The sequence below is a fragment of the Budorcas taxicolor genome, chromosome 18 (genome assembly GCF_023091745.1).
Source record: "Budorcas taxicolor isolate Tak-1 chromosome 18, Takin1.1, whole genome shotgun sequence".
Classification (NCBI taxonomy): Eukaryota; Metazoa; Chordata; class Mammalia; order Artiodactyla; family Bovidae; genus Budorcas; species Budorcas taxicolor.
Window position 1 is genome coordinate 36,664,358 of NC_068927.1, and position 26,601 is coordinate 36,690,958.

General features: G+C 41.5%; 1 protein-coding gene and 1 long non-coding RNA gene across 6 annotated transcripts in view; one reads left to right on the forward strand and one right to left on the reverse strand.

The window, feature by feature from the left end:
* The window catches only part of LOC128063400 (uncharacterized), a 44,364-nt gene extending 38,115 nt beyond the window's left edge, over positions 1-6,249 (reverse strand). The window contains exon 1 of the long non-coding RNA XR_008200898.1: positions 6,236-6,249. This is a non-coding gene — a long non-coding RNA (uncharacterized LOC128063400). The remainder of the gene's footprint in view (positions 1-6,235) is intronic.
* Positions 5,591-26,601, forward strand: part of CTCF (CCCTC-binding factor) — a 42,126-nt gene continuing 21,115 nt past the window's right edge. For 2 of the 5 annotated variants that reach the window (XM_052656139.1, XM_052656143.1), the window contains exons 1-3: positions 5,591-5,694; positions 9,857-9,971; positions 11,226-11,338. The gene's annotated coding sequence lies outside the window, so the exon portion shown is untranslated. Of the gene's footprint in view, positions 5,695-9,856; positions 9,972-11,225; positions 11,339-20,962; positions 21,008-26,601 lie in introns of all 5 variants that reach the window. The other 3 variants (XM_052656141.1, XM_052656142.1, XM_052656140.1) reach the window with 3 other exon arrangements.

Sequence of the window (26,601 nt, forward strand, 5' to 3'; positions counted from 1 at the left end):
CTTACCGTCCCCCTAACACTCTTATACCCTTTTATGCCTTTGATTATGGCTCTTCACCTTACGTGCCTTGCCTTGTTAATGCCTTCTGAGCTTTTGTGTGCCTGTGTGCTTAGTCACGTCTGACTCTGCGACCCCATGGAAGAAGACTGGAGTAGGTTACCATTTCCTCCTCCAGGGGATCTTCCCGACCCAGGGATCAAACCCACGTCTCCTGCATTGGAAAGGTGGATTCTTTACCACTGAGCCATAGGGGAAGCCCTTCAGATCCTATTAACACCAAGCTGAAATGAGATACCCCTGGGAAATGATTTGCTCCTTTATGAGTCCATTTCTTCCCATTATCACAGTTATGCATTAATGTGTCTTGGTTTTGTTTTCTAAACTTTAAGAGCGGGAAACACATCTTGGGTCATCTTTGTATCCCCAGTGCCTAGAAAGGGAGCTGAAGACAGCAGTATTCTGTAAACCTTTGCTGCACTGGATTATACCTCACACACATCCTCAGTAGACACAGCGCAATGGAGTGCTCAGGTGTATCTTTACGTCTCACCCTGCAAAGTGGGCAGGAAGTCTTGCCCATTGTTCCTCAGAAAATCAGCACATCTCTCCACAGTTCATTGAGACTCTTGCTTAATGAGTTCCCAAAAAACATATAAATGATCACGATTATCGCAAGCTTTACCTGGGGGCAACAGTGGGAGCTAAGGAAGATTTGGAAATAGAATTGTTCTTCTAAGAATAATAGACAAAATACACTTTCCTCAGAAAGAATGGCTTCCAGGCCAAGGAAAGCCTAGTCAGTAAGTAATTCAATTAATTAATCCTATTAATTAATTAAAGACCATGGCCATCAGAAGGCAGATTTGGGAGTGAGGGTAGGTTAATAAGCATAGAAATTTAAAAAAAATTATAGTTTACATTTATTGTATGATTATCAGTGCCTCAAACTATGCCTAAAGTTTTATTTGGATTGTCTCATTCAGTCCTTACCACTTTGTGAAGAAGTGTTATAGAGAAGAAACCTGCAGTTGAGTTGTTACTAATTCACCCAAGATCACACAGCTAATAAGAAACCAAGACAAGATTCAAATGCCAGACAATATGACTCCAGCATATTAAGCATTTACATTATATAAATTAACTGCTTACCAAAGCTTCCTGGTAATATGGCTTCCCAGGAGGCTCTCCTACAGGGAGAGAACATACCTTTTGCCGGCATGTGAGCACCAGTCCACCTCTCAGTTAGTAAAATGTCACTTGGCTTATGCATCAAGCTCCTGTGAACCTGATGAGTCTCTAAGGAAGGAATCCACTCTGGAGGCTGAGGGCCAGGTCTTAGAACCTGGTGATTGCACTACTGCCACGAGATAAGCTGACAGCCTTCTGCTGATAATGCCTCGAACTCCTGTGGACTACAAACCTGAGACAGTCCATGGGAAGAACACTTTCTTAAATTACTGCTGCTGCTGCTGCTGCTAAGTCACTTCAGTTGTGTCCGACTCCGTGCGACCCCACAGACGGCAGCCCACCAGGCTCCCCTGTCCCTGGGATTCTCCAGGCAAGAACACTGGAGTGGTTGCCATTTCCTTCTCCAATGCATCAAAGTGAAAAGTGAAAGTGAAGTTGCTCAGTTGTGTCCCACTCTTAGCGACCCCATGGACTGTAGCCCACCAGGCTCCTCCGTCTATGGGATTTTCCAAGCAAGAGTACTGGAGTGGGGTGCCATTGCCTTCTCCATCTTAAATCACTAGGCGGTTTTAAATCATCACAGTTCTCTCTGGGTGACGTAGTCTGGGATAGTACTACAGGCAACAAACTTGTCCTTATTTTTATCATCCCAACTGTTCCACAGGCTCTCACCATATTACTCTTTTCAGCCTGTTTCTGTCCGGCCTGAAACAGACTATCCTTTTGGACTGGCTTTCTGTCCCTTGATCTTTAGAGCCAACTTCATGCACAGAGTAGGACACATCACCATTTCCTGCAAGAAGAAAACATTTCCTTTTGTTCCTTCCTAGTGATTCTCAGCATTTTCTCAGCCATGTCAGAGCAGCACATGGGATCTTTGTCTTCAGAGAGCAGGCTGCAAGGCCACTTGGACCTCATTCTGGTTTCTAATTGATGCCTCAGAGGTCCTATAGTTGTAATGATAGTTGATACAGTATAATTATAGTAGTTGTCTTAGTCTGTTCAGGCTGCTATAACAAAATACCACCAACTGGGTGCTTATAAACAGCAGATGTCTACTGTTCACAGTTCTGGAGGCTGGAAAATCTGAGGTCAAAGCACCAACATGGTCACATTCTGGTGAAAGCCCTTTTCTTGGTTCACAGCTGGTGCCTTCTGGCTGTGCCCTCACGCGGTGGCAGGGGCTGGGATCTCTGTGAAGCTTCCTTTATAAGGCACTAGTTCCATTTCTGAGGGACGTAAGCACCTCCCAAAGGTCCCACTTACTAATACCATCATATCTAATATTAGGATTTCCACATATGAGTTTTGGAGAGGACACAAAGATTTAGACCATAGCAGCTGTAAAGATAATTCTAAGTACAGCTGAGGTTTTTTTTGTCATCTAAATATATTGCTTTACATTTACCTACATTAAAGCTTTAGATGACATTCTTGAAGCTTAAAGATAAGATGGTATGAGGCAAGGTCTTAGAGAAAGTGAATTAGATTATTACAAATACTAGAAAAAAAGAATCTAAGAATTGAAGTGTAAATCAGCTTTGTTTCCAGTACGCAGTTCCTAAGTATACCAGGAGCTTTTTGGAGTGGCAGGCTGAAAAAAATACAGAATGCGAATATGCCAGAGATGTCTGGTAATTTTTCTCAAAAAAAGTTTGCCTTTATGCCTGAGTCCTCAAGTATACATGAGGTTAACGGGAATAATTTGATTTCTAGAAAAAGGAGTCACATGTAAATTTTCCAAATATTTCACACATTTCTAGAATAGTTAAATCACATAAGGCAAGTACCTAAGACTAGGTATCAGAAAACTTGGGTCTTGGTTGTGAGAAATCTAATTATCCCTTTTCTTCACATCTGTACCCAAGCAGTTAAATGTTGCTGGAGGAAAATCACACACTGGGCCAACTGGTTTAACTTTAAACTCATGGTCAGGACTTCCCTGGTAAGTCCAGTGGTTAAGAGTTCCCACTCCCACTGCAGGGGGTGTCGGTTTGATCCCTCTTAGGGAACTGAGATCCTGAATGCTATGTGACCAAAATAATAACAATGAACTTATGACCGCAAACTTCAAATGGGCACCAATACCGCCAAGGCAGTCCCACTAGGGAAACTGCAAGCTTGTTTTACCTCTCCCCTGCATCTGCATCCATGTTCACCCGTTACTCTAACTTCCACAGTGGAAGCATCCTGTTCCTATCCAGGGTCAAACCTCCCAGTTTCCTTATATTCTTTCATGAACTTCACCCTGATTTAAGTCAAACAAGGGAATTTCGTGGCGGTCCAGTGGTTAAGACTCAGTGCTTTCACTCCTGTGGGTCTGGGTTCGATCCTGTAAGATCCTGCAAGCCCTGCAGTCGCCAAAAGAAATAAAAAAAAACAAAAGTCTAGCAAGACTTTGTTCTCCAGTATCACTCCCAATGACAAATAAACATGCTATAATCTTTTCATCTTGTCATTCTCCCTTGACCCCATATCCTTCCACATCTATCCCTGAATTTCTTTGCTCCCTTTGTGGCTAAACTTATTTCATGTTGCTTATGTGTGCTGTCTCTATTTCCTTACTTTCCTGATCATGCTTCAACCCATTCTGCTGCCTGCTCAGTCACTTCAGGTGTGTAGGACTCTTTACAACCCTACAGACTGTAGCCAGTTATGCTCTTCTGTCCATGGGATCCTCCAGCAAGAACACTGAAGTGGGTTGCCATTTCCTTCTCAGGTCAACCCATTCTAGTCAGGTCCACATATCTGATTAAGCAACATAAATCAAGCCAAACTCACCAGTGATAATTACCACTGACTTCCAAGGTAGCCAATTCAATATAGCCATGTTTCTGGCCCAAGATTACCTCTCAGCAGCACTAAACACAGTTGACCATTCCTCTCCTACCCGAATCCTTCTCTGCCCTTGGATTCCAAATTTAACACTCAGTGGATTTCCTTCTGTCTTCCTGGCTGTTCTCTCTCAAGTCTCCTCCACTACACTGTCTTAAATGCTGGGGTGCCTAGGATTTGGCCGTGGAACTTCTCTTCACTCTTTCCTTCAAGTCAGAGGTCATATAAACTGACAGGGCTTGTGTGTGGCTTAATCAGCTTATGCAGTTTTAAAACATCTGATACAGTTGCCCACACCTAGAGATTTTACGGTAAAAAAAAAAAAAAAACCACCCAGATTTCCTTTAAAAAGAAAAAACCAAAATAGGTGTCAGTATTGGGCTAACATTTTCATAATGGAACAATCAGCTCAACGGAGCAGCAGCTGTTCCCTTGACGCTGGGTCCGTTTGTTCCCCCTTGATCTAAGGTAACGGAATTAAAGATACAGTCCTGAGCCAGATTCTCGTAAGTATCAAAGGTTCTCCTCCTGAGCCACCAGAACATCTTCCAGTTAGTCTTCAGGGAGCTTTACTGCTGGTTGGGTAGAAGAGTCTGCAGGTGCATGCTCGGGAGGGGGAGGGGCGACCGCACAGTGAGGGGCTTAAGGATTCCGCCTACGAGAGCTTAACAGTTCTCAGGCAAAAACAAGAAACTTACATTTTGAAATACACAATCACACTGCGCCAAATAGAGAACATCCTTTTGGCAAAAGACCGGTACGATCGTTCGTGTAAAAGCATTAAGTCTGGCCTTCCGTTGGCCTCTCCCGGCCAAAGTGGCCTGGGCACACCAGGAAAAAGCCTTCTTCTCGAACACCCAGTATTAGGAGCAGAGGGATCCCCAGGACAGCCCTGCCTGTCTTGGCTCGCGGGGGAAGGATTGTTTCTGAGGACTTGGGAGTGAGAGGAGACCCGCCCGGCCTTACCCGTGGCGGGCTGCCGTGCGGCGCTCGGAGGGCGGGTCCGGCCCGGCTAGGGCGGAGACTAGGACTGGGCTCCGCCCAAGAACCGCCTCAGCCCCACGGCCTAGTCCCGCGCGCGCTTCCTCCAAACAGCCTCCCCCCCGCCCCACGTCCGCCCTTTCGGATTCAGGGCGGGAGACTGCAGCTGAGCAGGTCAACTGGGCCGGAATCCTGGGCCGCCCAGAAGGGACTGCCTCCGCCCAGGAAGCCCCACCCAGCGGGAGCCCGGACGTCGGGCTCCCTAAGAGCCCACGCGCGACCAGTTGATGGCGCGTGCGGCGTGACGCGACCCGCAGCGCGTCCCGTGACGCCATCGCGCCCGCTTTTGAAAGTTGGCGCCCGGGGCCGCCTCCCATGCTGCCCTGCGCCAACCCCTCCCCTCACCTTTCCTCCCCCGCCCTTCACTCGTCGCCCGGCCGGCCCCCCCACCCGTCCCTTCCCTTATCAGCACCCGCGGCCCCGGCAGCGCCGACGCAGGCGCACTGCACCGCGCCGCCGCCATTTTGTGTCCGAGCCTGTGGAGCGATTAAACCGTGCGCGGAGCTGCTTCTTTGGCGGCAGCGGCGGCGGCGGAAGCCGGTGCGGGTGCGCGGAGCTGGCTGGGGACGCCGGGTGGCCGGAGCGGTGGAGCGGCGGCGGAGCGAGCGCTGCGGGGGGTGTGGCGCGGAGGTAAGGGGGCCCCGGGTGGAGGAGGTTTCGCGGGCCGCCTCTAGGTGTCACGATGGGGCCGCTCCGGTCGGCGCTGGCTGCAGCCCGGCGCCAGCGCCGCCGCCGGGGGGTGTTTGTCTCCCTCTACCGTCCCTGCTGCGGCGCGGCCGCCGCCATTGCCCGTCTCCGCCGCGGCCGGGCCGGGCCCCCCTCCCCCCCCCGACCCGCCCGCTAGGCCTCCCTCCTACGGCGCGCTAGGCCTCCGGCGGTGGCAGCTACAGAGGCCCGCGCGCTGGCGACTCCATTTTCCTTCCTTTGTCTCTGCCCTCGAGGCCGGCTCTTGGCCCGGCCGCGGCCCGCCCTCTGCCCTCCACCCCTCCCGCGGCGGGTGGCCTCAGCCGAGAGGCGATCTCTGTGCCCCGTTTTCCGCGACCTCCTCGCTCAAGGGTCCAGACACAGCCACCGCGCGCGCAGCCGAATCTCCGTGCGGTATGGGTGTCAGGTCCTTGCCTACGCCTCTCTGGCTGCCCATCCTCCAGCCTGCCCGGTCTCCGGAACCTACCCGGCGGCCTGGCGAGCGTCCCCCGCCGCCCGGCTGCTCCGCGGTCGCTCCCAGTCCGCGCGTCGCCGCCGCTGGTCTCCGTCTCCACCGAGTGGCGCAGGCGGCGCTGCTGCGGCTGCGAGTAGAGGGACCCCAGAGCTGCCGAGAGCTCCCTCTGCAAGGCTGGCTGAGCTGCTCGCGCCTCGACGCCGCCTGAGCGGGCGGGGGGACGCGCGCTCGCCGCCCCCGCCGGGCCCCACTGCGCCCCCAAACTAGCGCCGGGCTCCTTGCGTGATCTGACCGATGCGGCCCCCCACGGCGGGCGGAAAGGACACAAGTTCCCCAACAAGTATTTTTTTTCTCGAGCTAGGGTCGGATTCTCGTTGCATTGATAGCAGCATGACTTCATGCACTAAGAGACCGCAAAGGGATCAAGACTTAATTTCATTCTGATCTCAAGTGGCGTGACAAATTCCTGAATTCGGGATTATAGGTTGGCTAAATTGATTGAGGCAACTCTTGAGTTTCTGTCTCGCTTTGAAACTTCCTGACGATGACTTACTACTGCACTTAGTACCTGATGCTTCAGGGCTAGGCGAAGGCAGTTCTGTCGCGGGATTGTGCAACCCGATCTAAAGCGCCAGTAGGGCAGAATGAATTTGTTCTTGACTCCACTGGTAATTTGCCCATATGCTGAAATATGAGGGTTGGTGTTGTAATTGAATCCTGGGTCACTAGTTGCAGTTGGTTTATAAATATCTACGCCTAATGTAACTACTCTAGTAGCTGACTTCCTGTAGCTCTGAGTTCAGCAGTAAGTAAACATTCGCATATGGAGCGTCTTCAAGCTTTCTTTGAGTTTAGATCAACTAGAAAAGTTAAAATTCCAGGTTCCCCTTAGGCAGTAAAAGAAGTTAAACAGGGCACGTATGTTAAATTAACTCTGTCTTTAAGTCCTCTTGCATCATTAAAAAGCTTCCTGTTGAATTGCCAGGTTTCCCCCCTCCCCCAGTATGCTAACTAGTACCTTAATACAATATCATGCAGCAGTTGCTTTGGAGAGAGGAAAGAGAGGCTTGATGAACTGACGGGCAGGGAGTGGGGAAGGAGAGCAGGGAGGCTGTGTTAAATTTATAAGAACATTAAAACAGCCTGGTGCTAAGCGAAATTGACCGATCTACTGTGTGTAATCTCTGTAGAATTTTGCGGCAACTGCCTCCATAGGGGAATCTTTTCAACATTACTTTTTCGAACCCTATAAAATGTTCCTTCTCCCTCTCCAAAATAAGATTGCACTAACTATATGCAGCAGTGTTGATGGAGGGTCAGTCTTGAGAATAGAACCACACTTAAATGCCTAATACATTAGTCCATTTGTATAATTTTTGGCATTCTTGTAATTTTCGGTTTTGCTTTCCTTTTGAAACTGTGGATGGCAGGTGGCATGTTTTACTTAAAATAAGCTCCACACAGGATAAATCCAGCAGGTCTGTGATTGAGTCAGCAGGAAAGCTTGTTTTCCCAGGTTAGCATTGTGCTCCATAGACCATATTTTGCTTCTTGATTTCAGTTGCGCTATATAGAGTCACCAGCTTCTTGGTTTTACACATCATTTATTTTGTTCTAAAGGTATAGCTCTTGTCCACAGGGTTGCTATCCTTTGAGATTTCCTGTATGCCAAGATTCATACTTTGTTGTTTATTTGCTTTTGTGCTTTTTTTTTTTTTTCCCCATGCCATGAGGCATGCAAGGATCTTAGTTATATCTTTTAACCCATGTCCCCTGCAATGGGAGTGAGGAGTCTTAACCACTGGACTGCTGGAAGTCTCCTTTGTTTTTATTGGAAAACAAAGTCTACAGAGAGAATAAATTGAGGACCTAAGATTACCCAAAGAAACGTATTGCTAGTATGGGAAAGATTACAATAGAAATGTTTACCTGCATAGGAAAATACTGCTTATTTAAGAGTAGCTGTAAAAGTTATCCTTAATATGTGTTAAACTCCTAAGAGCTTTAGGATTTTGCTTTAAAGAACATACAGAAATGAGGGCACCCACCAGGGACTTCTCTGAATGGCTTGGGGAGTTCCTTACAAGTGGCAGAAGCCACCTGTGGCTGACTAGGGTTCTGAGGAATCCTGTGGCAGAGCTTTGCGGAGTGGTGCCTGCTGGCAGAATGTATCTCTGGAGACTGGTTTTTTGCTTCAAGGATGCTGCTGCTGCTGCTAAGTCGCTTCAGTCGTGTCCGACTCTGTGCGATCCCGTAGACCGCAGCCCACCAGGCTCCCCCGTCCCTGGGATTCTCCAGGCAAGAACACTGGAGTGGGTTGCCATTTCCTTCTCCAATGCGTGAAAGTGAAAAGTGAAAGTCAAGTCGCTCAGTCATATCCGACTCTTAGTGACCCCATGGACTGCAGCCTACCAGGCTCCTCCACACATGGGATTTTCCAGGCAAGCGTACTGGAGTGGGGTGTCATTGCCTTCTCCTTCAGGGGTGCTACTGGCATCAAATCCACTCCACATTATCTACTTTATAGGCTCAATGTCATTTTTTAAAACCAGATACCTAGTTGACCATCTGTCTAACTTATTTATCGATCTTGGTTTCAGATGACTAGAAACGCTTTTGCAAAAAATTAGGTCCCCCTTCAAACAAGTAAGGTCTATCATGATTTAATGCATTGAGAAAGAACATACAGGTTTAGAAAGAATAGTAATAACAATACATAACTTTGAGGTACATGGTTCACAAATGTGTGAATTTGGCACACCGTACTTATTTTTTTAAACATCCCCAAACTCTCTCTAGTTGCTGTGTTCAGTTCTTCCCTGGCTGTACCTTTGCATTTTCTCAGTGTTTAGTATTTGAATGCAAAGATGTGGCTATTGAATATAGACTGCTAATATATACCCCAAGAATAATGGTTTTTTTTCCTCAGTTGATCTTATTTTTAGTCACCCTTCCAATTTTTAGGGGCATAAAATTTCATTCCTTTTGAGGCACCTTAGTGACAATATATGAATCCAATATAAAAGTTTCTTGGATTTAAATACACTAATTATTTACTTATGTTGTTATAAATTGCCTTTTCAGCAGCAAAGACTTTTCTTTAGCTTCATCTGATAAAGTATCATATTAGTTTCATGAGATGAATTCCTCTTAATTGTATCTCACATGCCAGATTCTTTGGAAATGGTTAAGTTTAGCTCTTTCATTTAAGAGTAATGTCCATCCCCACCCCTGCCGTGGAGTTAAGTATGACTCTACCATTGCCTGAAGCTTGACAGTCTATTTATTTGTATTTTACGGACAGAATTGTTAAGTAGCAATTTGACTTTAAAAAAGTGTTTTGTTATTTGTCTAAGAAAAGGTATTTCATTGCTGTGCTTTTAGGACTGTCAAAGGTCAGTGACAGCTCCCTCCATAGTTATCTTATTACACTGAAAAATATAGTCTTAAGGTTTAAACTAACTTAATCAGTAAAACCACTACTTAAATAGTAACAGTAATGTGACATTTTAGCAAGTATACTGTTTTTTCCCAATTTTATCTGTCTTCCTCTTGCTTTCATCTTGCTTTTCATACTGTGTCTGCCTTTGTGTGTATTTGGTGTCCATAAAATGATGTGTGCTCCTGTTTCAGAATGATTACAGCCCTGGGTCCAGAGAGCAAGATGCAGTAGCGGACAGATTGCTGACCAGAGGCTTGAGAGCTGAGCTCCGTTTTCCCTGCTCAAACTGACTGCAGCCACGGAGAGGTAAATGCTATTTCCACTTCTTGGTCTTACAAATAGGAGTAATAAACCTTTCTGGGGTTGGAGGGTTTGCTGGATCATTCTTGAGTATAGGAGGTACAGGACAGTGGATAATTGAGAGCATATAAGCTTTATATTCAAGGAATACTCCGTTTGAAATTCTCTTTGTACTGCCATACACTAGCTGGCTGACACTGGGTAGATTACTTAACCTTTCTACTCCTACAGTTCTTATTTGTGAGAATAACACCAGTCAATGAGGTTATTATCGGAGTTATGCGAATGTGTATAAAGCATTAAGTACCATTCTGAGTATGTACGTAGGAAGACCCCAGGTTATGGTGGCTGCCATTCTGTAGAAACCCTTGAACTGTAGATTTTGACTCTTGGCAAGTGATCTCAAAAGTCCATGGCTTGTGGCAATTTGTAATTTTGGTGAGGAACAGATGGAATCCTGTGCTTGGAGAAGCTGATATCCTAGGTAAAAATTGTCTCACTAAATTTGAGTTAACCTAGCTAATGACCCATGTTTATATCATAGTGTTGCAGTCCTTATAAATAATTTTTTGGGGAAACATTTGCAAGGGTCACTTATAATTTACAGTTTCTGCTGTGAAATATAATGAACAGTACAGGATACTTGAAACAGGCTTCTCATAAATGTCAGTGTCTACTAGACTTGGGATCTCATTAACAACAAAGAAGGGTTCCGGGTGTGAAAAATCTCTCTTCTCAGGCTACTGGGAAGAAGATCTTTCTTACCCTAGAAAATGTGAAAATAGTTTAATTGCGCTTGTGCAATGGTGAAAAGGGTATAGAGGTGAGAATTACAAATGCCGAGATTAGATTAGCTTATATGAATGAATCATCTAAGTGACTACTAAGATTTTTCTTACAAGCTATGCCTGGAGCAGATAGAGAGGAGGAAGGAAACAGGAGTGAAAGCTGTTCTTCTAATCACTGTTTTCTGTATGGGCAGCTTGGTACCTTGTAGATGGGAGGGACAAGCTCTATGTGCTAGTGTTCTGTTGCTCCAGAAATAACCTGTGCCCTGCAGGTTCTTTAGTGTTGACAGGTAGTGCATACTAATGAGCTGCTTGAAAAGAGAAACAATACTGATTTGAAAAGCTATTGAGAAAACTAGCCTTAAGAGTTTGGGGAATGGGATTATAAGAATATTTTGATCACTTTTAAGTATTATAGCTAGTTTAATTATTGAGATCCCTGGTTCTCAAACTGGGATATGAATACCCTTAGGGTACAAAGTGGTATGATTCCGGGGTACTTGAAGCCACAAGATAAACATGACTCATCTTCTTGGAGCTTCAGTTGTGCTCACTGAGGGGGCGGTGAGTTAAGTAATTTAACTGGTAAGTAATGATAAATACTTTTACATTAAAACAAATATATATTTTAAGAGAAGAATGTGAACTCTTTGACTATCTAAGATAACATAGATCTTGAACAAAATGGGGCATGAGTGCCTGGAGTGGGAAACCCTGTTTGTAGTGAAAACATTTGAGAAGCAGTACTTTTGAGCTATGTAACAGCTTTACCATCCAGCTCCTTACTTTGTCCCCTGTAGCATCTATTGTAGAATATAGAAGTTAAACTGTATTAAATGGAGCTTGTTTATTTGTATGCACATTCCTATATGTGCCCAGCATGCCCAGCAGTTCTGTGCATACTGGTCGACAATTCTAGATGGCTGGACCAGGTCATGAAGACCATTCTGATGATAAAAGAATTATGATTTAAAAGAAAAGCAGCAATGAGCAAAATCAGGTCTGAAACCATAAATTTTATAAAACAATTTTGAAAATATATTAACTCCAAAAAAAAAAAGAAAGAAAATATATTAACTCCAACATAGTCATTTTTACTGATTTTTGGCCCTCCTCCATTCAGTTATTTAGAGTCATAATAAAAATGGCTAAATTCTAAGCTATGGACATTATGACTTCTAATTTTTCAAAAGCATCTATTCTTAACTGTCTTGTGTGTTTTACAGTTTCTAAGTATTGTTACTGGTATTCTTAATGTAAATGGCACTTAAAAATTACATTTTCTCTATTGATGATGCCTGCTCTTTGAATATAGGTTTTATATTTGAACTTTAATGGTTCCACATATACTGAAGTGTGACTTTTCTCTGCAATGATATAAATTGGATCAACCTAGATATTTAGATGTGTCTATCTGTAGTGTTTATTTATTGAACACTTGTAATGTGCTTATTCCATTCTTTGAACACTTATACCTTTCTACTTTGTGCCAGCATGCATTAGGTAATGGGGATTTCAAGAAGAGTAAGAAAAAAATCCTTTTCTTGAGGGGCTTAAGTAGAATATGGGGCAAGAGATCTATAAATGTGTTGTTGGTGCTGTGATAAAAGTGTGTTCAGCATGCAGGGAGGGATGGCCAGTTACAGAAGTTAGTGAAAGATGTTAGGATAGGCTTTCTGCAGGAGAGACCTTGATCTAAGTGTATCAGGAAATACAAAAGAAGCATAAAATTAGATTTTAATCTTACTAGGGTACCAAGGCTTAACCAGCATGCAGCTTAGTAGCTGTATGGCCTTGGGCAAGTTCATTAAGGGTGAATTCTTTGTCCCTTCCTTTCCCTATTTGTAAAATGACTTATCTACTTTATTAGAGGCTTCTGACAGTTAAATGAAGGGGGAAATATGTACAGTTGACCCTTGAACAGTGTGAGCTTGAACTGCTAAGTCCACTTATATGTGAATTTTTTTCCCATAGTAAATAACTACAACCCACAGTTGGCTGAATCCACTGATGAGGGAATGGTATATATGGAGGGGTAACTATAGATTATATTGAATTTTAAACTGTGTGGAGGGTCAGCATGCTGAAACCCCCATTCACTGAGAGTCAGCTATATATTTGTAATATAATGTGCTACACAGAGGTAAAGCAGGGATATTTAGACTTTAGCGGTAGTTGGTCATTGTATATATTTTACATTAAATTGACTACTGATGACTACCAGACAAGAGAAGACTCTTGAGTCCCTTGGACTGCAAGGAGATCCAACCAGTCCATCCTAAAGGAGATCAGTCCTGGGTGTTCATTGGAAGGACTGATGTTGAAGCTGAAACCCCAATACTTTGGCCACCTGATGCGAAGAGCTGACTCATTTGAAAAGACCCTGATGCTGGGAGGAGAAGGGGATGACAGAGGATGAGATGGTTGGATGGCATCACTGACTCAATGGACATGAGTTTGGGTAAACTCCGGTAGTTGGTGATGGACATGGAAGCCTGGCCTGCTGTGTTTCATGGGGTTGCAAAGGGTTGGACACAACTGAACGACTGAACTGAACTAAACCACTTAAGTGGGACTTATCAAAAAATTAATTAGAAAATAAATAGAGCAGTAGACAAATGGGTAAATAAACAGGATCAAATTCCATGTTGGGAGTGATGTTTGACAACTGCTGAAAAAAGCTAATTGGAAAGATTATTAACTAGCAAAGTGCTTATGAGAAGTTTGAGGTGTTTTGAGTTTTGTTTTTTTGTCTTAATGTAGTACATGGTGAGGGGAAGAGTAGGCAGGGATGTAATGCAGTGTGATAAGTATAGTTAACACTGCTGTATGTTACATATGAAACCTGAGTATGAGTGTTTGCTAAACTTTATCTGGGAAATCCATATATCATGAAATATTATATGTAAGTCAAATCTTATGCTTTATGCCTCAAACTTACACAGTGCTACACAAGAAGGAAATGGCAACTCACTCCAGTATTCTTGCCTGGGAAGTCCCATGAACAGAGGATCCTGGTGGGCTACAGTCCATAGGGTTGCTAAAGAGTCGGACACGACTTAGCAACTAAACAACAACAAACAACAGATACATCAATTATGTCTAAATAAAACTGGGAGAAAAAAATTACAGTACAAAAAATAAATTTTTGTATGGAGGAAAAGTAAAGAAAAACCCAGACAGTAATAACCTGTAGAATATAGGTTATATTATATATATATACACACACATATATATATTACTGTTATTACTGTATATATATGTATATAATATAACCTGGTACATAGCAAGAGCTCAATAAGTAATTGGATGAATGAATGCCCAGGGTAAAAGACTAAATGGATAGGCATCAAACACTGGTCAAAACAAACTGCAAAATAAACTGGTAGTGTGAGGGTGGTTAGGTTTGGTTTTCTGTAGTTTTATCACATAGTTATTTTATAATGTAAATAGTTTTTTTCCCCCCCCTCAGAATTAGCCAAAGTTTGGGAGTAGCAACATTCAGTAATAGGGAAATTAATTAAATTCTGATACACCTCCTCTGTATCTGCAGATTCAACTAGTTGCAATAAAGCATGACTGCTGTCTAGTGCTATTTTATATAAGGGACTTGAGCATCCACAGACCTGGGTATCTGGCCAGCGACTGGGGTGGGGGTGGTGTGCTGGAACCAATCCCCTGTGGATACCCAGGGACAACTGTAATAGAATGCCATGCAACTATTTTATTATGTATAGAAATATATTGAAATGGAGAGGGATTTGAGACACACTGCATAAAGCATATTATCAAATAGTGTGCACAGTGCAACAGCAATGCACAGTGTGATCTCATGTAAGAGTAGATATGTGTATAAATGGGGAGGAGACTATGGATATAAACCAGCATGTTTATGTAAAATGTATAAGTTTATATATTCTTACTTAACAGAATTTTCTTTTATCTGTATTTCATAATTTTTAAAGGGAAAAAGGAATAGGAAGTAGTACTGAAGCTTTCTGATAAATATAATGAAGTAATAAAAAGTAGTTTTTGCCTAGTAAAGGTAGGCTCCAGAGCCTTGCTGTAACAGTTGCAGAAGTGCGGGCAGGAGTGGGGCACTTTTGTATCATTCGAGTAATATTTAGTTTCATTCTTTGATAGAGTAATAATGATATACCAGCTTCCCCAACAGGGAAGAAGGAGAGAGCCCTGAAATGTCCTCGTTTAGGGAGGGCCTTTGAAGAAAAGAGCAGATAGGTATCTTGATGCTTTGTGTCCAGTGGAGAGGGAGAAGGGGGATTATGCCCTGACTTAGAGCAGCCTTTCTAGTTTAAAACTTTACCCTAATGGAGGTGAGGGAAGAGCCAGTCTAGTAGACTGAATCTTGTAGATCACTTTTTTGCCTGATACAGGGATTCCTCTTTTAATTTCCTGGACTTCAGATGTAAAAGCCACTCAGAATGGTGTATGTTTATTATTAATTATTAGCCATTTCCATCTAAAGAGGTTTCAGAGACTTCTGCCTGATTGCTCGGTTACAGAAAAGGGGACTGCAAAGCTAGAGAACCGACTGTTGTACAGCTTTGCTATATGTAGTTGTTAAAATTTTCTGATTTTTTTTTTTTTTAAAGCTGAGACATGGTGATATTTGTTCCCTTCTTAGCTTTGAGAATGAATCTAATTGATAACCTAGTAGTCTAGCATTTAAAGCCAGGAGAGATTTTAAGTCACTATACAGTTCTCAGGGCTTCCCTGATAGCTCAGTTGGTAAAGAATCTTCCTGCAATACAGGAGACCCCGGTTCCATTCCTAGGTCAGGAAGATTTCGCTGGACAAAGGATAGGCTAACCACTTCAGTATTCTTGGGCTTCCCTTGTGGCTCACCCAGGAAAGAATCCGCCTGCAATGTGGGAGGCCTGGGTTCAATCCCTGGGTCGTAAAGATCCCCTGGAGAAGGGAAAGGCTGCCCACTCCGGTGTTCTGGCCTGGAGAATTCCATGGACTGTATAGTCCATGGGGTTGCAAAGAGCTGGACACGCTGAGAGACTTTCACTTTCATACAGTTCGCTCATAATACAGATAACAACCCTAACCGGGAAAGTGATTTACCCAAGGTCATGAATGTAGGACAAGTACATCTGCCTTTTTTTTATTTTTCAGACTGACTCTGAATAGTCTCTGGGTTTCATGGAATATCCTGCTGCATTTGGTTCTCTAACTGATGTACTTGATGTATGTACATTTGGTTTTTTAGATCTCTTTTTAAGAGAAACACATCAGTGTATGTCACTAGAAAAATAAATTTTAAGAGACTACCTTACTGCTCTCTAGTGTCGTACACCTGTGCACTGGCATACCTTAAGTTTTCAGTGTATATTTGTCAGAATTTTAAAAAATATTGCCCCGAACCTTAACGTTTGTTCAATGTGCACAGTGTATCACTAGGCTCTGGTGTTTCTAATATTCAAGTTTGGTATCTAATACCAGGGGTGTTAGGATTTTGAGCTCATTCACCTCTTTCTTTATAATCCAGGACTTTTTCAGAATCCTTCAGTTTATTTCTCTGTGATAAGAACAGACTGTCCTTAGAGACAGATTTTTGTCTGTCTGTTTTGCTTTTTGGCTGGACTGTGCAGCATGCAGGATCCTCGTTCCCTGAAAGTGAAAGCGTTAGTGGCTCAGTCGTGTCCGACTCTTCACGACCCCATGGACTGTATAGCCCACCAGGCTCCTCTGTCCATGGGGTTCTCCAGGCAAGAATACTGGAATGGGTTGTCATGTCCTTTTCTAGGGGATCATCCCGATCCAGGTGTCAAACCTGGGCCTCCCACATTGCAGGCAGATTGTTTACCATCTGAGCCACCAGGGAAGCCCCCTGCCCTAGTTCCCTGACCAGGAATCAAACCTGCACCTTCTATAGTGGAGCTTGGAGTCCCAACCCCTGGACCACCAGGTAAGTTCAGCATCTCTATTTTAGTATAGCTCAGTTGGACCACTGAAAGTTCGGAATTATTTCAGCCCACTGCTTTTTAGATAAACTCTAGTATAAGAAAAACTCTGTCACATATTGGAAAGTATGCAAGGTACTATATACATTCACAGATTATGATACAGAGCTGTAGTAATAGAGGACACACTAATTGTTTTTAGCATTTCTGTTTTATCTTACAGTTTTCTACTTGTTTAAATTTTTTTTGTTACAGGTATATTTTGAAACTATAAAGTAATAGTGACTTTGTATTCTGTTGCAAGTAAATTTTATCTTTTAGTACATTTCTTTTTCTTTTTGGCTTCTTGGTAGACAAGGCCTTTGATCCTTCTTCTATTTCTTGTTTTCCTCTGTTTCCATATTTCTCAGGAGTAACCAAGTTAGCAGATTACTTCTTTTTATAACCTAATAGTAGTTCAAAGTAGTATTTTGTTTCTTTTATTGTTTAAACTTCTCTCTCTGTTTCTATAGGTATATATGTATATATCCTTTTTCTGTTTTTTAGATTTCTTTTATTCTGTTGAGTAGCCCTTTATTATTCATATTTTGTGTTATACTGTTTAGTCACTAAGAATATCTTATTTTTTCATGTAACTTTCTTGATCTTTGTTCAAAGATGGCATATTGCCATTTATTAATATTACTATTACTATACCTTTGGTACAGACATTGCTGAGTTTAAGCTGTTGACTTATTTAATCTTGGCCTTATAGGAGACACCATTTACCAGATAAAAGTGGTCTTAATTTCTACTGAGCAGCCTTCATGAGTGAGTTTTGGGTTATAGAGATCCTAGAGCATTGGCCATATGGTCACCAAGACACCCTACAAAACCATGAGTTCACTCTGCTATGTATGTCCATGTCTCTCCTTCCCCACCCCTTTTTTCCTTTTGTCATACGTTGAGTTTTTCCATACCACCTAGAGTGATTGTTTTATATTGTTGCTACCCACGATAGAGGTGAAATTTTAGAACGTTCTTCTCGAGTCATGCAACAAAAATGAACCAGAAATTCTAATAGTAGAAAAATATGGGTATTTGAATAGTTTTGATTTATGTCAACCTGCATTTAGGGTGAATAGCGATTGTATTGTAGGTCAGACGCTTTAAAGTGAAAGCAAATATGCTATGTCAGAATCACCTGGGGGCCTTTTGAAATAAGGTCTCTGTCTCCCGAGACCTACTGAAAGTCTCTGGGATCTGTGCATTTTAAATCTCATCAGGTGATTTTAATGCCAACCAAGTTTTTGGGAACTACTGCTCAGGTAGAACAGCCCCCAAATCCATAGGTGTACTTATTAGATGTTTTGTATATTTTACACTGTGTATAATTTATTCCTTTTTATAACATAATTATTTGTTCAAAGTGATAGACTTGCTGTACATCCCCAGCCTTTCTTATATTTTCAGTGATGAAACACTGTAGGACCACTGTAAACAGTCTTAATTCTGAGCTGCTTTTAGGAATATGGGCCTGGAGCAGGGCAAGGAGAGTCTTTGGGGCCCCTGACATAGTCACCCTTGGGAGACTAGAGAAATGAGAGAACAAAGAGAAGTGAGGCATTAGGTTGCTGTATGCCAGCAAAGTATTCAGGCTGTGGAAGGCAGAGAGGGATAGCTCCTGCTTCGGAGGCTGCCTCCAGTGTGGCACTAGGATGCTGACAGCCAGAAAAGCCTTGTGTTCTATTTCGTGTATAAATGTCCAATGAGTGAAATAGACAGACTACTCTTAATGAGGGGCTTAAATTTTCTCCATTTACTATTTTCCTTTGCTAGAATGTTCCTCTCTACTATAGTTTGTCTGGCAAGGTCCATCTCATCCTTTCAGATCTAGCTTTAGCAATTTCTCCTTAAAGCCCACGTTCACCAGCTTAACCATCCTTTTTGCCACGAGGTGGAAAGTATGTGTTAACCTCTGTTATAGCACACACTGTATAGCTAGCTATTTGTTCTCTTTGTCTCCCTGTCAGATGAGGAGCTCTCTGAGAAGAGCTATGCACTTAGGACTTTTTTTTTATTTTTAAGTAATTAAAAGAGAAGTTCATTTCTGTGTACCCAGCATCAGTGCCTTTTGATAAAACAATTATTATTGGTTTAGCACTTATTGTTCTTTGTAACAAAAGAACTCTTTCACCTCCTATAGTTGTTTTGCTGCTGTCATTACAAATATTTTATTATGTATGTATTTCCTACATTTGAAGCTCTCAGTTTTTTTTTTTCCAAGTAGCTATTAGAATAATTGTTTTGACTATATCTTTTAATATTAACAAATGGGAAGAAGGATTGTTAAAAACTGGGGTGCTTTTAACCTTTATTACTTAAGAGATACAATTTTGTTTCCCTTTTAATTTCCTCTCTCTCCTCCCCTAAATGCCCCAGCTGTTCTTTTTAAAGTTAACAGGACATAACAGGGAAGAGAAAGGTATATATGTGACTGAGTAGGTGAGTGCTACTTCAGGTAAAGGCTGCTTCTGACCGTCCTGAAATAAATGGTCACTGATATTTTTCTGTTTCTTAGATTGAGTCATCCTTTCCACCTAGCTCCTTCCCATTCTTTCCTGTAGTCTGCAGCTTTCCCGGTACTCAGTATTTATGGGCATGATACTTCACTTTATCTTCAGCTGTCAGACAAAATGATGATGTATATATTTCTAGGAACAGTAAAATAGTTATTTTACTCACCTGTTTTAATTTTTCAACTTTAACTTTTGTTCCAAAGGGGTAAATTATTTTTGGCTAGTGTTATGCATCCAATAAGTCAGCTTTTCCTTTCACTCTCAGGAGAGTCTGGTTACTTATTTGTAATTCATTTTTTCCGCTTGTCATAATGGCACTTAGTATCCTCTGCAGTCAGAATGGCTACACTCCAAGGGGTCGCAAAGAGTAACTGAGCAGGTACACCCATGCCCCATAGTGCAGATACTGGACTAGGTTTTTCATTCTCCTGGTATGAAAACGTTCTTGTGATTTAGAGATCTAGAAAAGAGAAAGCTACGAAGTGTCTCTTTTCTTCTCTGTCTTCTAATGATGTTGATGTTTTCTTTTGAGCACTCTGAAGGCAAGTTGTTAGGTGACCTCCATGTTAAATTGTCTCAAATTGCTGTGGCTTCTGGAAGTTCAGTGGGGAGTTGGGGCTGCTGTTTCCTGCCAAGAGTGTAGGTGGTCTTCTGATCTGCTCCAAGAAATAAATTGGGGTTTTTAGCAGTCAGTTGTCCCTTGTAGAAAACAGTAGTGTATTAAACAAAAGTTTTGGTGATTTTATTTGTTAAGTAGACTTGTGGAAATTATCCTTCTCTACTGTCTTATTCTCAGTGCACATGTCTTAGTCTTAGTACATGTATATGTTATAATAATAACCAGTCTACCCAAATGACTTTGCAGTGGTATGAGTATGAAAGATTATTTTGGTAGTTTCCCTTTGAGAAATAACCTGACACATTTGCTATAAAGTCACATTATCAGGTGATAAATTACTAAGCCTTAACATCTTCAAAAATTAGTGTATTCACAATTAGCTTTTATTTTTGTGGCAGTATTTTTAAAATCTAAACCTATGCTTGTATTGTCAGGGCTTACTTTTTTCTTTTTGAGAAATGACATAAACATAGCAATGAAGGATATAAATTCATATAGTTAAGCTTCCACTTAGCACATAAACAGTGTTTTGTTTTTTATGTTCTCTTCCTGCTTTTGTCGTGTGCAGGAGCCATTTATACATGTTTCAGATGACAGTGACACTAGTATTGAATGTCTGCTGCTTACCTAACACTGTTTTGTGTTCATTGCTATAGAGTATTCAGAAGTGAAAGGCGTAGTTCCTGCCCTTGACAAGCTAATAATCTATTAGGGGAAAGACAGGTACACAGAACAGTATATTCAAATAAATAAACAAAATAACAAAAGCAAAATAAATTAGAGTCAGTCTGCACTAGTCACGGTTGAGAAATCTTTGAATAGAGGATGACTAGACCTGGAGGAGAGAGGACAGTAGGCAGTTGTGTGGAAGATGCACCAAAGGTGAGGTTGGATGGTTTGAAAGGATGGTGACAGATCTTACAGAGTTCTGGGAGCGAAGCCAAAGAGATTGGAGTTGATTCAGTAACCCTCAGTCCTCATGAATTTCTGTGCGTGTATTTTTCAGGAAGATTTAGTCTGGCAGCAATATGCTAGACAGACTAGTAAGAGACCACCCTGGGAGGCTGTTCTGTTCTTTTGACTCTTTCTCTTTCATTCCTAGATTTGATCAGTCACCAGATTTCTGTCAACTACCTTGATTCTAAAGGTAATTGGTAGTTTATCAGAGAAGTAATTTTTGTGGGGAAAATTTATCTAAGGTTTGTGATTAGAATTCTAAGAAACTGAAAGGTCATGTATTCAGCTAACGTGTTTGTTTGCCTTCTGGGGTGACCTATAAAGATATAGAAGAGCACAGTAGCCAGGTTTTGCCCACGTTGTTTTATTTCATCTTTACAACAGCCAGTGAAGTGGATACCATTATTCTCTTTGTTTTGTAGGAAGGGAAATAAGGCACGGAAGGGTAGCATGTTTCACTCCAGGTCACACTCCTAGTAGGTGGAAGAACCAGAAATGGGATTCAGGTCTCTGGCAGGAAAGCCTAGCTCTTAATGACTATTCCATTCTATTTTTCTCCCCGCCCCCCCTTTTTTAGTATGGAACAAGCATTTTCCTCATATGAGGATTATATTAAAACATGATTTTTAATATCTATGTGATAACTGTTTTATGGATGTGTCATCATTTACCAAATTAAACTTTCCCCTATGGTTGTAATTTTAGGTTGTTTATAATTATTCACTCTGATTAACAATGTCCTTATAATCTCTGATTATTTCTGATGATAAAATCTGAAGCTAAATTATTGGATCACAATTTGAATATTAAAAATTCTTGACTCATATCACTAGTTACCTTGCTGATTTTTTTTTTTTTGGTGGTTTGCTTAGAATATGACATTAGTTTCAGGTGTGCAGCATAGTGATTTGATTTTTTTTTAGATTGCACACCATACAAAGTTAATATTTTTTATTCTTTGTAACATTTATTTTATAACTGGTAGTTTGTGCCTCTTCGTCTTGTTCACCGCTGTCACCCACCCCCAGCTTGCCTCCTCTCTGGCAACCACTAGATTGTTTGCTGTATCTGTGAGTTACCTTGCTGTTTCCACTGGGTTGAGTTATCCTTAAAAATAGTCTTAAGGTTTAATAGAGGGACAGTGCTGTCACATTGTTTTAATTTGTATTCTTCTTAATGTTTAGACTTAGTTGTTTCTTTGGGTTTTTTATTCATCTACCATTTGTATTTCTTTGAGTGATCTACTTGTGTCCTTTTCCCAGCCTTCTTTTTTGGTATTTGTCTTTTTCTTATAAAATTTGTAACTACTAATATAATAAGGATATTATTATTAATCTTTTGTCATATATGCTGCAGATATGTTCTTTTTGGCCATTTTATTTGACATGTTTTTGTTTTTACAGTTTTGGGGGTGTTTTTTTAAGCTTCAAGGTGATCAAAATTTCAACAGTTTCCTCTATGCGCTCCTGTTATTTAGGAATCTTAAACATAAAGCCTTCCTCATTCTGAGATCGGAAGGCCATTTACCTATATCTTTTTCAAGTTTGGTTTTCAGATTTGGCTTCTGGGATCTCAGATCCCCAGCCAGGGATCAAACCTGAGACCTTGGCAGTGAGAGCATGGAGTCCTAACCACTGGACCACCATGAAATTACCATTTCTTTTTTGTTTTTGTGAATGTCTCCTTATCTCTTAAAACAGAATATATTCCAGATGGATCAAAGGTGTAACTTACTGTAACTTAAATACTCCACTCATTTATAGTTTTTCTGGCACCTTTTATCAAAATAATCCTCTTTCCTTCCTGATTTAATTTTTTAAATATTTATTTGGCTCTGTTAGGTTGTAGTTGTGGTACTCAGATCTTTGTTGTGGCGAAACTCTCAGTGTGGCACATGGGATCTAGTCTCCTGACCAGGGATGGAACCTGGGCCCCTGCCTTGGGAGTTCTGATTGTTAACCCCTGGGCCACCAGGGAAGTCCTCCCCAAGTAATTTTAAACTGACAACTTTATATATGCTATGAATTGTTTCTGGATTCTCTATTCTATTTATCTTGGCTGGCTGTGATAGTGGCACTACTACACTGTATTACTTATTGTGGCTTTATACTATGCTACTATTTGGAAATAAAGGGTGGCCTTCATTTTTCAAAAATTTTATCACTATCCTCAATATCTTGTTTATTTTTCAGTCAGATTTTGAAAATTATATGAACTAGAAGTAATTAACATCTTTATGATGTTTGGCCTTTCGGATCATGGATATAGGATAGCAGTGTGCCTATTGAGTGAGGTCTTTTATGTCTCCTAGAAGAGTTTTGTGATCTTCAAAAAGGTCTGCAAATTTTGAATTGAGGTTGTGTTAAGAATGTTGTAAGTTTGTATTTCTATATGTTTTTCTGAATTTCCTATTTATTAAATAATAGGTATATATCATTTTGTTTATTTATAGCTCATCTTGTTCCACAAAGAAGTTGAAAAAATGTATAGAAAATATAAATGGTAAATGATACAAATTCAAAACCCCAGAAAATACAAATTAGAATAAAAAGTTATTATATAGTTTGAGAGGGAAAAGATTCATAAAGGTGTGGCCAGCTAAAATAATGGTAACATGATCCTGTTACATAGGTCTCAGAATGTAAGAAAAAAAAAAAAAAAAGCTTTGTTTCCTTACTTGAAACAAAGCTTTTCCAAGCAGGTAACTCGAAATTTCTTACATGTATACTTTAGTGTAAGTCAAGGGCATAATGTCAAAATAAAACTTGGTGAGAGCAGTTCTATAAGGAATAAGACCAAGTGACCCAAGTATACCCAGCTTTATGGTGGTCTGGCATAATTTGGGTGAAAGCCTAGAGTAGAATGCTGAATTCCACAAAGAGGTCAAGTCAGATAAGGACAGAAAAGTCTCCTTTGGGTTTACCAGTTAAGGGCCATTACTGGCTTCAGAGCAGTTCAATTGAGTATTGGGGAACAGAAACCAAACTGGTGAACTGAAGCGTGGAAGAGATATAAAGGAATAGAGACCGCTACTGTGGGGTTGATCAAGGGGGAATACAGAGACAGCAGATGCTAAATTGTCAAATGGGGTTAAGGGGAATTTTAGGAGAAAAAGATTTGAGCAATAGAGAGCTGATCCAGCACTGACAGGCAAGAGGGGAAGAGCTGATCCAGCAGATTCCCTTAGGATGCAGGTCAGGTTGGTGATGTACGAGTATAGGCACACTTCTGGATACTTTGTGGAGAGTCTAGGCCTGCGAACCCTCCCACTCAACCAGTCAGCGTGTGTGTTTTTTTCACAGTGAGAGAATAGTGTTGAGCCAAGAGGTACTCAGATACCAGTTTTCCTCTCTTGCAGGTTCCTCACCCTCATATGCAGGTTCACCCTGCCTCAGTCTAAGGGAACCCCATCTTGTCCCATCTTCTACCCATAAGTTGATCTGATCAAATGTTTTTTTTAAAATATACTCCCAAGCTTCAGTTTTTCACCAAGATGGTTGAGGGTACAGGATCTGTTCCATTTTTTTGTATGCTACTGCAACCCAGAGGACTAACCCATTTTGCCAAGCTCATTTGGTTGGTTAGGGATGATGAGGGTTTAGAGTCTGGGTTTCTTTCTTTTATTTTAGCTGCGCCACACAGCTTGCAGGATCTTAGTTCCCCAACCAGGGATTGAACCTGGGCCATAGCAGTGAGAGCACTGAGTCCTAACCCCTGGACTGCCAGGGAATTCCCCAGGTTTCTTTATTCCTTATCCAGTGCCACTGAGTTGAAGGTGATAGCCAGACACCCACAGAAGAGAGATCATTTAGGCGTTGAAACTGAGAAATTGCACATGTGGATTTAGAAGACCTCTGGGTTGAGACAACATGAACTGAATGGCTACAGAGAAAGGAACAGAGTCTTGATGTTGCTCAGAGCGGCTGAGGGAAGAGCTCTCAGAAACAAGGGAGAGACCTAGGAAAGCAGGAGCCAAGAGAGAAGAGAGACTGATGAAGGAGGAATCAGAGAGAGGGCTGAGTTGGGAGTGGAGTCCTTTTTAATAAGTTATTTAGTAAGGTATTTAAAACACCACAAAGCATTATACAAATATATGTAAATTTTATGTATATAGTCTCATCTATATTTAAAAATACATCTCTAAGAGAGGGAAAAAAAATAGCATCAAAGTACTAGGTGATTAGGTGTAGAAATTGTGAACAATTTTTTAAAAGTCCTGTTTGTGCTTCATTTTTCAGACTTCTATAAATAAGCTAATATACTTTGATAATGTAAAAGAGTTTCATCCAGAGGTTAATGTAAACCTGTTCTTAATGACGTTGGTCCACTAAAAGATTTGACAGAACCTAGAAAGCACACCTGACTCAAGTAAGCAGAGAGGCCAAGAATATGGCAGACTCAATAGAAACTGAGTGGAAAGCGAGAAGGCACAGCTGAGCCAGTAGGAGGAGGGAAAGGATGGATCCAGACCACTAATGGGGTGAAACAGCTGGGATAGCACAGTCTCCAGGGAGTGGGGAGAGAGACCCTCTGCCGGCCTGTTAGGTTAGTTACTGACTGGTAGACTTCTTCCCTTCCCCCCCACCTCCCCACCCCCAGTGGAAGTAGAGGATCCATTCCTGGAAGGCATGCCCTGAGACTTCCAAGCGGTGAATGGGAGAAGTTGGTGGCTTGCTACTTTGTGTCTGATTTTTCTCTGTAAAAATAGAACCTACTGCTATAAGACCCTGAATAGATGGTGATGTTCATGGACCTTATGCCATGTGTTTTTTCATGATGAGAGGGTACTCTTGTCAGCTCAACTCCCAGGCAGCATAATTGGTTTCAGTTTGATTGCTTTGCACTAATTCTTTTTCTGCCTGGTTTATCATTCCACAATCTCTTTTGGGTTGGACTTGGTTATTTACAAGCTATTTCTAGTATTTTAAGTTCTCAAATTCATGGCAGAGACAAGATGGATTTTTCAGTGTTCTTCAAATTGTTATGTGCCACAAAATCTCACCGAGCTCAGAGATTAAATGCTTTTCCTCCACCAGTTTTATTATTGAGGATATCTGAATAGCCTGGGTTATGTAGTGATTCTGTGGCTGGGCCGATATTAGCATTTACAGCGCGTGAAATTTTTTGTTTTTTGATACTTTTCCAAGAATGTTTCCATCATCGGTGTGGGGGGCATTCTTTTCTCTGTTCGTAACTCCAGCATTGAAGTTACCATCGTCTGTTGGGGTATTGATTTCAGACCATCATGGCCTGGGAAGGTTTTTGGTTTTTTTTGGAAAAAATAAGGAAAGTAATAGTATAAAGTAGTGCATCTCAGACTTTAATATATGACACCATTCGGGGATCTGTTAAATTGCAAGTTGTAATTTTGTGAGTCAAGGATAGAGCCTGAAATTCTGTTTTTAGAAGTTCCGAGGTTAAGCCAGTGTTCCTGGTCCTCAATAGCACCTACCCACTTGTGGCTGTTGAGAATTTCCCATGTGACTGGTTCAAATTGAGATTTACTATAAATTTATACCAGATTTCAAAGGCTTATTATAAAAAAGAAGGTGCAGTATCTCAACTTTTTAAAATTGATTTCATCTTGAAATGATACTATTTTGGATATATTTGGGTTAGATTACTAAAGTTGACTTTGTTTTTTTTTTTTACTTTTAAATATGGCTACTGGAAAAATCTGAATTATATGTATGTAGCTCACGTTTCTATTGGATGGTTCTAGTATAGAACATTCTTATCCCAAGAATGATATGTCTGCAGTAGTGGTTATATAAAAGAAGTGGT